General features: G+C 37.2%; 1 non-coding gene across 1 annotated transcript; it reads left to right on the top strand.

Annotated features, from left to right (window-relative positions):
- Positions 1 to 855: 855 nt before the first annotated feature.
- On the top strand, positions 856 to 962 carry LOC136144581 (U6 spliceosomal RNA). The gene has a single exon (XR_010658598.1). It is a non-coding gene; the product is annotated as a U6 spliceosomal RNA (small nuclear RNA).
- The last annotated feature ends 11,048 nt before the right edge of the window (positions 963 to 12,010 follow it).

The raw sequence follows: 12,010 nt of genomic DNA, 5'->3' as shown, positions 1-12,010 counted from the left end.
CTGCCCCACCTCTCCAAATACATACACATACCAAATACATACATATATATGTATATAATATATGTGTATATACATATATGTATGTATACATGTGTGTTAATGTGTGTGTGTGTGTGTGTGTGTGTGTGTGTGTGTGCTCAGTCACTAAGTCGTAGATTCTTTGTGACCCTGTGGACTGTAGCCCACCAGGCTCCTCTGTCCATGGGATTTCCCAAGCAAGAATACTAGAGGGGTTGCCATTTCCTGCTCCAGGCAATCTTCCCCATATGGGGATCAAGCCCACGGATCCTGCATCTCCTGCATTGGAAGGCAAATTATTTACCACTGAGCCATCTGGGAAGCCTTACATATATATACATTACATATATACATATGTACTTACATATATATGTAATTCCCTGTCTGAGTACTACGTACCCTTCACCTTCACAAATGTTATCTCATTTAATCTGCTCAGAAAAATTAAATAATTCACTTAATTACATTGAAGTAGTAATTCAAAGCCTGGTTGGAACCCTAATCTATCTGATGCAAAGTCATATGGAATTTCCACCATTTTCAGCACCTTTCTGATCTCTGTAGATCCGGCATTTGGCAGAATTGCAGCACTGTTGAGCTTCATGTCATCCTGGATGCCCACTGCCACACCAGCTGCTATCAGCTCGGGCAATACTTCTTCAACATGTCTCCTGGTCTTCATAAATCCTCTGTCTTCAGTTTTCAACTTTGTCCCATTATAGGCAGAGCAAAGACACTTTGCTGAATAAAATTTACCTTTGATATTCTGTGGAGTGTTCCATTCCTACTCCAGACTATTTTCTAACTTACCACTATCAGTTTAAACTTAAGGGATAAGTGCTTGCTTTGGCAGCACATATACTAAAATTGGAACGATACCGAGAAGATTAGCATGACCCCTGTGCAAGGATGACATGCAAATTTGTGAAGCGTTCCATATATTTAATAGAAAGCCCAGAGATAAATTCATGTACCTATGGACACCTTATCTTCAACAAAGGAGGCAAGAATATACAATGGAAAAAAAGACAACCTATTTAACAAGTGGTGCTGGGAAAACTGGTCAACCACTTGTAAAAGAATGAAACTAGAACACTTTCTAATACCATGCACAAAAATAAACTCAAAATGGATTAAAGATCTAAATGTAAGACCAGAAACTATAAAACTCCTAGAGGAGAACATAGGCAAAACACTCTCTGACATAAATCACAGCAAGATCCTCTATGACCCACCTCCCAGAATATTGGAAATAAAAGCAAAAATAAACAAATGGGACCTAATGAAACTTAAAAGTTTTTGCACAACAAAGGAAAGTATAAGCACGGTGAAAAGATAGCCCTCAGATTGGGAGAAAATAATAGCAAATGAAGAAACAGACAAAGGATTAATCTCAAAAATATATAAACAAGTCCTGCAGCTCAATTCCAGAAAAATAAATGATTCAATCAAAAATGGGCCAAAGATCTAAAGAGACATTTCTCCAAAGAAGACATACAGATGGCTAATAAACACATGAAAAGATGCTCAACCTCACTCATTATCAGAGAAATGTAAATCAAAACCACAATGAGGTACCATTACATGCCAGTCAGGATGGCTGCTATCCAAAAGTCTACAAGCAATAAATGCTGGAGAGGGTGTGAAGAAAAGGGAACCCTCTTACACTGTTGGTGGGAATGCAAACTAGTACACTCACTATGGAGAACAGTGTGGAGAGTCTTTAAAAACCTGGAAATAGAACTGCCATATGACCCAGCAATCCCACTCCTGGGCATACACACTGAGGAAACTAGATCTGAAAGGGACACGTGCACCCCAATATTCATCGCAGCACTGTTTATAATAGCCAGGACATGGAAGCAAGCTAGATGCCCATCAGTAGATGAATGGATAAGGAAGCTGTGGTACATATACACCATGGAATATTACTCAGCCATTAAAAAGAATTCATTTGAATCAGTTCTAATGAGATGGATGAAACTGGAGCCCATTATACAGAGTGAAGTAAGCCAGAAAGATAAACACCAATACAGTATACTAACACATATATATGGAATTTAGAAAGATGGTAACAATAACCCTATATGCAAGACAGAAAAAGAGACACAGATGTATAGAACAGACTTTCGGACTCTATGGGAGAAGGCGAGGGTGTGATGATTTGAGAGAACAGCATTGAAACATGTGTATTATCAAGTGTGAAACAGATCGCCAGTCTAGGTTGGATGCATGAGACAAGTGCTCGGGGCTGGTGCACTGGGAAGGCCCAGAGGGATGGGATGGGGAGGATGTGGGATGGGGGTTCAGGATGGGGAACACATGTAAATCCATGGCTGATTCATGTCAGTGTATGGCAAAAAGCACTACAGTATTGTAAAGTAATTAGCCTCCAACTAATAAAAATAAATGGAAAAAAATAATAATAAACTTAAGGGATAATTATCAAATGTTTTACTGTAGACCAACTCTTGATTTTTTCCTGAATTTCCATATCTCTGTGAGATATCTCTACTTACTAATTTCACTCTTACTCTAAACTTCAAGCCTTATTTCCTAAAATTATTCTTCCTTCAATTATTCTATCAGTGAGGTACTATCTCCATCCACCCAGAATAACCATCTTAGATTCTTCTCTTATGTAAACAGAATGGAATTATAGTGTGTAACCGTCACTCCTCTCTTCAAAACACGTTTTAGATTAACCCTGTATGCCACTCTACTTCACATTAGTCAGAAATACACTTCCAGAATATTGCTTAGCCATGGAAAGGAATGAAGTACTGACACAAGCAACAAGGCAGATGCACCTTAAAAACATTCTGCTAAATGAGATAAGCCAGACACAAACTGTTACAAATTACATGATTTTCTTTTATGAACTACCCAGAATTGACAAATCTGTTGAGACAAAATACAACCTGGTGGTAGCCAAAGGCTGGAAAATGGGGGAAAACTTTTAAACGGTAAGGACTTTCACTTAGAAATAAGGGAAATATTTTGGAAATTCCATGCCTGTCCAGTGGTTAGGACTCTATGTTTTCACTGCCAAAGGTGCAGGTTTGATCCCTATTTGGGGAACTAGGATCCCTGGGTCCCCAAACTAATTTTCCATAAACATCACTACACGCCATGCATGTCTCCTCAACAGGTTTCAAGTGCAACCACTCATTTCTCAGACCAGTAGTCTCAATGTCCACCTAAATTTTCCACTGACCATCTTTAAGTTTCTTTTATCTTATCCCAACTTCTCAATGGATTGTTCACATCTCCCTTCTCTGAACTCCTTATGCATTCAGAGAGTTCTATAGAATGCAGTGTTTTCACTTGATATGTAAAATGTGTATTACCTAACTAGAGGCTCTGCTCCCTTTAAGGCTAAATATCATGTCATTGATTCTCATGCTGCCTGCCTCACTTTTGGGAATCTAGGAAGTACTGAAGAAATGCTTCATTGATTACTCATTAACTACTGCTCGGGAAAGTTAATCATCCATTTCTCCCACTCCTTCTGCTAAGCTATAGTATATCTTTTGTTTAAAATCACCCCCAATCTGTTCTGTGAAGCCTTCTTTTTCCATTCCTTATTTAGCAAGGAATAGCTTCTCCAATTTAGGGAAAATTGACTACATGTCTCTAACAAAGAAGCACAATTAAGACACAGGCCCAGGACCTATGAGATAGATAAAAATGGCAATTTACTTTAACCATCTTTTCTTTATAGGGAATTTCTGAAGTAACATCCCTTACATTCACTGATCTCTATGGAAAAATAGATAGTCATTGATCCATATCTATAGAATAAGGTTTAGGAAAAACACTTCAAAACATATGCCTCTCTCAACTAAAAATCAAACAAACAAATAAATCATTAATTGAAAACACTAAATCTTTTGTCCAAGCAACTAGTCTTTTACAGATCTGTTTACCCTCCTTTGTCCCACATGTTTATCATGTGGCATAAGGTGGAAATTGTTACTGTGCCGAAGCTTCTGTAAGAGGTTATGGTTGGGTAAGAGGGGGAACGTATGCAAATCAGTTAAAGTAAGAGTTCAGAGAGTGAAGCTGGAATAAGGGCAGATATTTTACCTCTAGATTTGGGACATTCCAACACTTAAATTTTTTATAACCTCAACTAAGAATAAAGGCAAGTCTAAAAGTTCTTCCAGTTTTAAGTAGCTTCCTTTCTGAGACGCAAGAGTGCTAGCTACACTCTATGACAAACACAGAGGTAGATTTGGGGTAGGGACAAGATATAAATATATCAACACCCAATAGACATAGATCCAAACACAGTGGGAATCTGATAAGGGTCAAAATCAGCATAAGAAAGAGATTCAGATTATTTCTAATATCAAAGAGTTGCCATTTTCATAACGTTATGATTATTTCATCATGTTTATTTAATACATGCTGGTAAAGTCCATAAGTTTTCTTGTTTTGTACATTTATATATGTATTTTTTCCTCCTATGATTGAGGTTCTTTTTTAACGTATTTTTTATGTTATATTTTCATGAGCAATTCCACTCTGGCTTCAGAACAACATTTTTCCACCCACATAGGAAACCCTGCCAAGCCTTCAAGGTTTTGCAATATTCTTTTGTAGTATTCCTTTTGTCAGAGAATCAAGCAAATATTAATTTTTTTTCTGAAGAGAGAAGTATGCTTCTCTGGCAAGCACCTACATTACAGTGTGATATAGTATGAATTATCAACATATTCTGTATGTTCTCCAAAGACTTCAATCAAGATACCATGGTAGCTGTTAGCTTCAATGAAAGGCATTTGTGTGGAATTAAGGGCTGTATGTGGCTCAGAGCCCTTAAGCCTTTTCATGAACAAATACATAATTTAAGACTCTTGCTGTCTTTTTTCCTGGCCAGTTCACAAGATCAATCACTTCATTTTTCACAAGCCCAGGACTCCTAAGATTCAATGGTTCTTAGATATCCTGCAGTGGGAACTTTATTCAACACAGAATACCTTTGCCATGGAAAACCAGACAGGTGTGAAAGCAGAGATGACCTGGTTTCAATTCATTGACAAGATATTAACCTTAGGAACTAAAAAGTGCCTTTATTTCTTGAGGTTTAGATTCATTTAAAAGCCACCATGGCAGTTTCAAAGGGAAAAAAGAAGACCGTGGAAGAAATAGAAGGAAAAAAATCAAAGAAGGAGTGCCAAGGAATTCAGTCTCTGGGACACACCTGAAGCTTGATATAGCACACCCAACTTTGATTTCTCTCCAAACTCCTAGGAATTGCACTTGTGGAAATCCTGGCTCAGATGTGTCCTCCTGGAAAGTCAATGTAGCTTAAAATTTAGGATTGTTTAAGTTTTAAATACTGGCAACATCAAACCTATACCAATTAAAAACTAGGAAAAAGGGAATGAGATTTATTGGAGAAAATCACAAGCGACACCAAGGGCTAACGCAGCTCAAGGCTCACCAAGAAAAGGATTATTCTCCATGATTTAGATTAACAGATCCACACTCTAAAAGCTTCCCAGTCCTTTAATTAAAAGAAGCACATTTGGAGGATAGAAGTATGCCTATGCATAATGAGTCATCCTAGAGCATATAATTTTAAGCCTGTACCTCATTATCAATTTAAATCATATAGGCTCTGGAATGCATGAGAGATGCTAACACTGGCAAAGGAATGAAGCCTCACACTAGTAATTCTGTGTGTGTGTGTGTGTGTGTGTGGTGTGTTTGTCCCACCCATGTATATAAAGGTACTGACAAATGGGACCATACGGAGCATTCATTTCTGAGGTTCCTTGTTTGATCATGCCACAGTGGCTATTTGATCGAGCTATTACAGGTATTCCTCTTTGCCAATAAGGAAATCTTGATGAATAATGAAAACTTTCTCAAGACCATACATAGAAACATGTAGGTCCCCTGCAGAAAGTGAGCTCAGTTTTGGAAAGGAAGTCACCTGCATTCATCAGATCCATTGACCCATTCATTATAAAATGGTACTCACATCCCACCAAATAGAGTATCAAATTGGTCACATAGTCATTAAGTAACCTGGCTCTTCCTACTCATAAGGAAACCTCTTTCCAGAAATGGAAGTGTCAAAGAGTTAAGGAGTTACTGAGGACACCACATCAGTGCTCCTGACTGGTGGGGGCAGCCATGAAACCCCTTGTAAAAGAATTAATGGGAATATCTGAGAGTAACACTGTTCATTCCCTTCATGGCAACCAGTATCAATGATCACTGTTTCCCAGAGTTACATGTCCTTCCAGGAAAGGAAAGGGAAGCAGACTGGCATCCTACTCTACATGAAGATGATGTCTACCTGATACTATTTTAGATTTGTTTGAGCATAGGAAGTTTGTTTTATATAATACTTCTCAGTAATCAGCAAGTTCATGCCATAACACTGTGCTCATTTGCTCAGTTTTTTCTGACTCTTGTGACCCTATGGACTGTAGTCCACCAGGCTCCTCTATCCATGGGATTTTTTAGGCAAGAATACTGGAATGGGTTGCCATTTCCTTCTCCAGGGATCACTATGGAGAGATCATAAATTCTACTTAGCAGATGGTGGGGGTGGATTTTTTTTATTTGTCTTTGGTCATAATGTGACTCAAAAGCAAAAACTCTATGAAAATTTAAAAAGTATCAATAAGGTTTTCATTCTTCTCTGTTCAGTGTAAGAGAAAGTCAAAGCATGTTCATAACCTCTTGCACATTAGGATCAAATATATTGTTGTAATGGTTGTTTCTCTGTAAGGTCAGTTTTCCATAGTTCAGATTTTTGTAAGGTACAGCATGACTATCACACGGAGGTAAGTAAGTAGTTAATATGTAAAGAATCTATCTGCCTCCACTATATAGGCACTTAGTGGGGCAGTTGGATAATCATTTAACAAATTAATACTCCAGTAAATATAATTTACTGGATTTGAATTCAACATGCTGAATTGATAACACCCCAGTAAAATGTTGCCAAACACAAGGACAGATTTTAGCCCAAAATAACAAAGAGATTGGGAGGGCTAAGAATGGCAAAAATATCAGTGAATAGGAGATAAGTTCTGGGGCACACAATGGTAACTAATGAAACCAAACTGGTTTTTCTCAGAGAGGTTCAAAATACAGTAAAATCATAAAGAGCAAGATACCGTGGAAAATGAAAACTAAGAAAATATGATAAGATCTAAGCAATTAAAGTATAATTATTGAACACATGACCCTGTTATCCCACTCATAAATACATATCCAAGAAAAATGAAAGCAGGGTCACACTAAAATTTGCACTTGAAAGTTCATTGTTACTATTTTCATTAAAAAAATAGTGGAAAAAACCAAATGTCCATCATCTGATAAACAAATAAACAAAATGTTTTATGTCCATGTAATAGAATATTATGTAATCATAAACGGAAATTGGAGGAGGAAATGGCAACCCACTCCAGTGTTCTTGCCTGGAGAATTCCATCGACAGAGGAGCCTGGCAGGTTACAGTCCATGGGGTCACAAAGAGTCGGACACAACTGAAGTGACATAGCATAAACAGAAATGAAATACTGACACAGGCTAAAACACAGTTGAAGCTTGAAAACACTATACTGGGTGAAAGAAGCCAGATACAAAAGGCCTCATATCATATGATTCTATTTATATGAAATATCCAGAGTAGGCAAATCCATAGAGAAAAAGCAGACTAGTGTGTGCCAACATCAGTCCTTCCAATGACTGATGCTGAAGCTGAAGCTCCCAAAAACTTTGGTCAACTGATGTGAAGAGCCAACTCATTGAAAAAGACCCTGATGCTGGGAAAGATTGAGGGCAGGAGGAGAAGGGGGCAACAGAGGATGAGGTGGTTGGATGGCATCACTGACTCAATGGACATGAGTCTGAGCAAACTTAGGGAGATAGTGATGGACAGGGAGTCTGGTGTGCTGCAGTTCATGGGGTCACAAAGAGTCAGACATGACTGAGAGACGGAACAACAACAAGTGTGTACCAGGAGCTGGGGAACAGGGGAGAGGAGAGTGACTGTCAGGGAGTATAAACTTTCTTTTCGTGGTGATGTAAATATTCTAAATTTTCAAAGTCCTGAATTATGATAGTTGTTCAATCCTGTGAATGTACCAAAAGCCATTGAATTTGCATTTTAATAGATGAATAGTACAGTATGTGAATTACACCTCAATAAAGACATAGATAGATATAAAATCATCAAGCAAATAATCAAGACTATCCCAGAGCTGAAGAGTCAAAACATGTCCTCACTTAAACACGTCATTGGGAAATTTCCAAAACCCAAAGATAAAGAGAAGATTCTCAAATCTTAGAGATTCTCGTCTACAAATGAGTGACATTCCATCTGGTATTGGATGTCTCATTGGCAGCAGTGGACATCAGAAGACAGTATTTTCAATGCTTGGAGGAAAAAATGATTTTCAGTACAGAATCCTTTATACAATCAAGCTCTAAATCAAATAAAACTCAAGGAAAACTAAAAAATCTCCCTCCTAAACATCCCTCTTTAAGGTTTGCTAAGGACGCATTTCCACAAAATGTGGATGGAAAACCAAGATGGAAAAGCAATAAGAAAGAAAATATGAGATTTAGAAACCAGAAAATTCAACCAAGATAGAACAAAAAGAAAGAAATCCCCAAATGGCAATTGTGAACCAGCGTTGTGAGGAGCAACCATGCCGATTACAGTGAGAGGATAGAGGCCCCTAGAAGATATCTCAGAATATTCCTTTTATTTTGGGGACTGGATACCATCTTTGAGAAAGAAAAGCAACTCAAACATGAGAGAAAGATAGATAAAAATGTAAGTTTAAAAAGTCCTCATCTCCCATAATAGTCATTTCCATAACAGAAAATCAACAGAAAATCTAAAAAACAAAAAATAGAGAACTAAGTATATTTAGTGAAATGACAGTAACCATGAGAAAAACTTAAATCAAAAAAAGATTCAAAATTAAATGCAGTTCCCTCTGATCATCAGGGCTTCCCTGGTGGCTCAGATGTTAAAGAATACGCCTGCAATGCAGGAGACCTGTGTTCAATCCCTGGGTCGGCAAGATCCCCTGGAGAAGGAAATGGCAACTCACTCCAGTATTCTTGCCTGGAGAATCCCATGGACGGAGGAACCTGGTGGGTTATAGTTCATGGGGCCACAAGAATCAGACAGACTTAGTGACTCAACCACCACCACACTGATAATTAAGGTTTGTGGTAGTGACAGGTGAGGAAAATGGACTATTGTTTTCTCCTTATAAACCCTTCTATAGTAGTTTTTAACCATAATTATGTATTATTTTGATTAAACTGCTTTAATATTTAAAAATAAAATACATTCACTTATCACTTACCACATGTAAAGTACTATGTTAAGGTATAAAGGAAGATATAAAACTAAATAATTTATAATTTCCATGGGGTGAAACCGAATATATACACCAACTATGGAACTTCTTTGTAAATTGAAATGAATATTGTAAGAAATGTTACCCCTGTCCCACAAAAAAAGGTGCAAAAGATGATTAATTCTGCCTTCAGATAAAGCAAAGTTGTGTAAAAGAGGCAACATTTGAGCTACACCCTAAGGTATTGGTAAGATTTTGATGGATGGAGAAAGGAAAAAGTATATTCTAGTTTGTCCTAAAATGCATTCCACAAAAGGACAATCATTTTTAGACATTCCTAACCAAAAGCCAATTACACCTTCCAGGAAGGAGCTGTTATTTTTGAAATACTCATCTGAAGAGGAGAAGAAATATTCAGAATATTTCATGCTAAGCTCTGACTTACCTGTACCAGAAAATATTTTCTGAGCTTATGAGTCACTTAGTTACTTAAAGATGAAAACCCTGAGAGAAATGAGATTATATTGTGTGTCAGTGACCATAAAGATTAAATTCATTTACCTAGAACAGTTTCTGTTGACTTAAATATGCATTAAGTTGACTTCTCTAATTCTGTTATAAGAATAGCAGCACTTATTTCATGGAAAATGTTTGCACTGAACCATAGTTTGAGTGCTTTTTCCTTTTATATTTTTTATTAGTGCTGATTTTGGTATCCAAACTTAGATATTTATTGAAGACTTAGATTCAGAACTAAATCATCATTATCTACACCAACAAATTTTCTCTAAATATTTTATTTATTTTTCATTGACTTTTTTTAAAGAAATGAGATTTTATTCCAAACCAATTTAGAGGCAGAATAAGTGATTTACACTAAGATTTATTGACTTTGTTATGAAATCATATGAAAAATCAAAAAGCTTTTTGATTAAAACAAGTTTATTTTTGTTGTCAGTTAAAAAAATTATTGTTCTAATTTTTAGCACCTCTGTGCCTTTCACTACTTAAAATATACACCAAATTGCTACGAAGATGAGACAGGGAATCTAAATATTTTTAAAGCTTTAAAAGTAGATTTAATAGTTAATGATTTTTTTTTTAACATCATAAAGTTTCATTAAAATCTCCTTTGTCTCCTGTTTACTCTTCCACTTTACATGCTTAATCTCAACTGCTTTCACATATCAACTTCATTTACTCAGGCAGAGATAAGACTAGCAGGAAGGAAAAAAATGGACTTTAGTTTTTTAAGATGACAGATACTTACTGAGTGCCTATTTTGTACATAGAAGTATGCTAGCTGCTCTGGAGAATATTGAAGTAGTATGAAATCTGATCTCTGTTCTCAATCTTACATTGGGAGATTAAATGAACACAATGAAATTGCAAAACAATGCAATATGGGAATAAGTGCCAATGGGAGTCAGGGGCACAGGCAGCAACTGGTAGAGTTTTGGAGAATGAAGGACTCAAATGGAACTGTAATGGAGTTAACTGATGGTCTCCAAGGAAGATGTGAGCTTTAAGTGCTGAGTTTAAAGGGTCAGATGGGTAGAGAGAAGAAGCACCCTCAGGCCATGCAAAAGGCTATGATGTGAGCAGAGTCGCAAAGAGAGAAAGGAGTATATTGTATCTGAAGTTCTAGTTTGGCAAATTCTCAGTAAAGGAGTAGGATAAGGTTGGAGTAGTTTGGAGTCAAGCTGTAAGCAATTTTGGAAGTATTCTGTTGGCAATAGGAAAGCATTGAGATGCTGTGAAATAGAGGATGACAAAGCAAAACCAGCTTTTGAATAGATTAATACTGCAACCCTATACAAGTACTAGGAGAAACAAAAGACAGAAGACTATTCAACTTTCTAGATATGAGGTGATTGTAATCCCAATTATGGTGGTAGAAGAAAAAGGCAAAAAAGAAAGAACCGACATGGAAAAAAAAAAATAATGCATCAACAGGATTTGTTGACTAATTTGAGACAGTTCTTAGGTATGTATATGAATATAATTATAAATATTTTGAATCTCAACATGTTCAAAACTAAGCTCAGAATCTCTGCCCACCCAAAACAGAACTTCCTTCTGGTTTTATTCCCTCAGTAAATGGTATCTTCATCCATCCAGATGCCCAAACCAGAAAGCTAGATGGAGAATCGTGCCAGTTCTTCACTCTTCTGTTTTCTCACTCCCTTCTCCAATCAATCACCAAGTCGTAATATCCCTCTCCTATTTCTCACATCCACCCATTTCTCTCCTACTTTCTACTTTTCCCTGGTTCAGGCCATCAGCTCTTGTCTGGGTCATCACATGACTCCTAACAAATCTTTCTGCCATTCATCCCACTGCTCCCCAACACATTCTTAAAACCACAGTATGAATGATCTTTTTAAAAGTAAATCTGATCTGATGGTAGAATATTGCAATTTAACCCACTCACATATGCAAACAAAATGTTGTTGCTCACTCAGTCATGTCCAACTTTGTGACCCCATGGACTGCAGCACACCAGGCTTCCCTGTCCTTCACAATTTCCTGAAGTTTGCTCAAACTCATGTCTAGTGAGTTGCTGATGCCATCCAACCCTCTCATCCTCTGTCACCCCCTTCTTTTCCTGCCCTCAATCTTTCCCAGCATCAGGGTCTTTT

The sequence above is a fragment of the Muntiacus reevesi genome, chromosome 11, assembly GCF_963930625.1.
Source record: "Muntiacus reevesi chromosome 11, mMunRee1.1, whole genome shotgun sequence".
Lineage (NCBI taxonomy): Eukaryota > Metazoa > Chordata > Mammalia > Artiodactyla > Cervidae > Muntiacus > Muntiacus reevesi.
Note: the sequence above shows the minus strand (reverse complement) of the source record. Positions and strands in the feature narration are given on the sequence as shown.